Below are 3,165 nucleotides of genomic sequence, written 5' to 3'. Positions count from 1 at the left end.
AGGGTAGAGCAGTTGAAGTGTTATACATGGAATTCAGTAAAGCCTCTGATACGTTTCCACATGGTAGGCTGTTGGAAAATAATGCAGAGGCATGGGATGGAGGGTAATGTGGCAAATTGGATTGAAACTGGCTTTCTGAAAGAAGGCAGCGAGTGGTGATGGATGGAAAATATTCAAACTGGAGTCCAGTTACCAGTGGTGTCTCACAAGGATTTGTTTTAGGACAACTGCTGTTTATCATTTTTATAAATGACTTAGACTCAGGCATAGGTGGATGAATTAGTAAATTTGAAGATGACAATAACGTTGGTGGAGTAGTGGACAGTTTGCAAAAACGTTACAGGTTGCAGGGAGACTTGGTTAAACTGCAGAATTGGGGTGAGAGGTGGAAATTTGAGTTAAATGCACCTAAATGTGAGGCGATACACTTTGGGAAGAATAACAGTAAGGCAGAGTATTGAGTCAACGGAAAGATTGCTGCTGGTGTGTATGTGAAGAGGAATCTTGATGTCCATGAACATAGATCCTTAAAAGTTGCCACCCAGGTTGATAGTACTGTTAAGATGGCATACGGTGTGTTAGGTTTCATTGGGAGAGGGATTGAGTTCCGGAGTCGCAAACACATGCTGCAAATGTACAAAACGCCATTGCCATGGCAGTTGGCATATTGTGTACATTTCTGGTCGCCGTATGTCGGCAAGGATGTGAAAGCATGGAAAAGGTGCAGAGGAAGTTTACCAGGATGTTGTCCGGTCTGGGGGGAAGGTCTGATGAGGAAAAGCTGAGAGAAATGAGTTTGTTCTTTTCGGAAAGAAGAAGGCTCAGAGGAGATTTGGTGGAGACATACAAGATGATCAGAGAATTAAATAGGGTAGACAAGAAAGTCTTTTTGCTAGGATGATGACGTCAGCTTGTACGAGGGTACATAGCTACAAATTGAGGGGTGATAGCTCTAAGATAGATGTCAGAGGCCGGTTCTTTACTGAGAGAGCTGAAAGGGCGCGCAATGCCCTACCCTCCAGTGTGTTTAACTCAGCCACATTATGGAGATTTAAACAATTCTTGGATAAGCATATGGATGATCTTGGGATTGTGTAGGGGGGTGAGCTGAGAATATTTCAGAGGTCGGCGCAACATTGAGTGCCTGTTCAGCACTGTATTTCTTTATATTCCATGTTGTATGTCCTTCCCCACAGTAAACATTCAAACAAAGGACAGGATTCATATCTCCCCCATCTCGAGTGGCACCAAACAGAGACTGGCTTATTGATTTTTGAGGTGTCCCTCTACTCTTCGCAAACTCTTTTTTGTCCTTAATGTGATATAAAACCAGTTATGACTGATTTCAGCAAAGCGACATGCCGCAATTGAGCGAGGTAGAATTCAAAACTATGATAGTCCGAATCGAATTCAGACGCGTTATCCATTACAACACTGGGCCGACCGAGCGCCGACTTCCTCTCAGCTTTTACTATGTGCAATGGAGACATTCAGATCGGGAGAAATAAGATTGAGAAGGTGAAGAACTAGCAAAGGTAATCAGCGTCACTGCATTAATTCAATAAGTCCCACTTTGTGAAGCAGTGCCTTTCCCTAAAAAAGGAAACACATTTGTCTTCAGGTGCCCCCTTCAGTGTTGTCTGCATCTCTGCTGAAAGTTTCCATTGTTGTATTCACAGTCACTACAGGATTTCATGATCCACTTCAGTGAAATGTACTTTCATAATTTGAGTCAAGGGCTCTTCCCTTCAAGAGCCTGAACAAGTTCAGCGAGAAAACTCTGTTTATTTCTAGCCCCGGAACTAGAATAAGACGAGTTGAACGGCTCGCTTATTAGTGCCGCCGGCTCACTGGAGGCCAGCGCGTCAAAACGAGGCACTGTGACCATCAGCCTGTTCTGTGCCTTTCTGCAGTACATCTGCTGAACAACATCAGATTATCACAGCTCCGTTTTTTTCACATTGAAACACAAGGCGATAATATGAGCTGTTTCGAAACTTGGGGAAGGCAACTTTGCTGCTGAAGTTGGTTATGGAGTCAACGACAGACACAGGAATGTGTACAAGTCAGGTCACAAGGTTTACGGTCAGCATCACTGGAGGTCCCTGCTTAGGAGTCCGAGTTTTCATCACACAGACCTGGATATAATTCCCACGAAGATAATGAAGATATCTTTCTCGTTTTCTGAATTATTCGAAGGAAAACTAATTCCTGCTTGCGTGCAAAGCACACACCCGGATCATGCCAGAATCGGTCCAATGATTCTTTCCATCCGTCTATCAGGACAATGACAGCAGATTCACGGGAAACTACCACCGCAAATCCCCCTCCAATCATATCACCGTTCTGAGTTGGAAGTATCTGGCTGATTCTTCAGTGTCGCTGAGTGTAAATACTGGAACTCCCCCCATCGGTATCATGGCTGTATGTCCGTGCTGAGGAGTAGAAAGGTTCAGGAAAGTAACTCATCCCCTCCATCACTGTGGTAATTCGGGATATGAACTGAATCCTATCCCATTGAGTGACGACTATATTCCAGGAAAACGTTTCTAACAGTTGAAGGTTCCTATCAGACACCTGCAATCGTTTGGAAATAAGTTGAGAAGTGGAGCAGGACATTGAAATCTCGTGATCGGCAATGATGGCTGGGAGGCATGAGGCAGGAAGTGAGCGTGGAACTGGTGGTGCAAGACTCAGTGTCAGTGCTAATCGTTAAACTTTTACTGCCCGATGTTAACAATTACTTACACATTTCACCTCGTTAAATCTACACAATGACCTTGTTCCTGTTGTTGAGGTCCCCTCTGTGTGTATTAACGTGTTTCATGGGCCCGGAGAGGATGAACACATCCTCTTTCTTCTGTCAGTTTAAATAGGTGAAGGGATCAGTTTGAAATTGATGTAAGGGAAGATTATCTTTTTCTGTGCCTTTTCAGTGGAGAATGTTCAGCTGTAAACTCTCTGTATTTGTAAATTAGAGGACTGATTGCAATTCTCTGTGAGCAACATTGATCCGAAAACACATTTCCAAGTACTGTGAAGAAGTGGTTAACCAACTTCACATATGGATGAGTAAATTCCCGCGACATGCGGCGCCGTGGCTTAGTTGGTAAAAGAGACTGTTTAGTAAATAGGCGATCCTGGGTTCAATTCCCAGCGGTGCCT

The 3,165-nt window shown here is 43.9% G+C and overlaps 1 non-coding gene across 1 annotated transcript; it reads left to right on the top strand.

Moving 5' to 3' along the window:
* Positions 1-3,091: 3,091 nt before the first annotated feature.
* Positions 3,092-3,165, top strand: trnat-agu. The gene has a single exon. It is a non-coding gene; the product is annotated as a tRNA-Thr (tRNA).

Source organism: Chiloscyllium plagiosum, unplaced genomic scaffold (genome assembly GCF_004010195.1).
Source record: "Chiloscyllium plagiosum isolate BGI_BamShark_2017 unplaced genomic scaffold, ASM401019v2 scaf_28044, whole genome shotgun sequence".
In the NCBI taxonomy this organism is placed as follows: domain Eukaryota; kingdom Metazoa; phylum Chordata; class Chondrichthyes; order Orectolobiformes; family Hemiscylliidae; genus Chiloscyllium; species Chiloscyllium plagiosum.
This window is presented reverse-complemented; position numbering and strand designations above follow the sequence as displayed.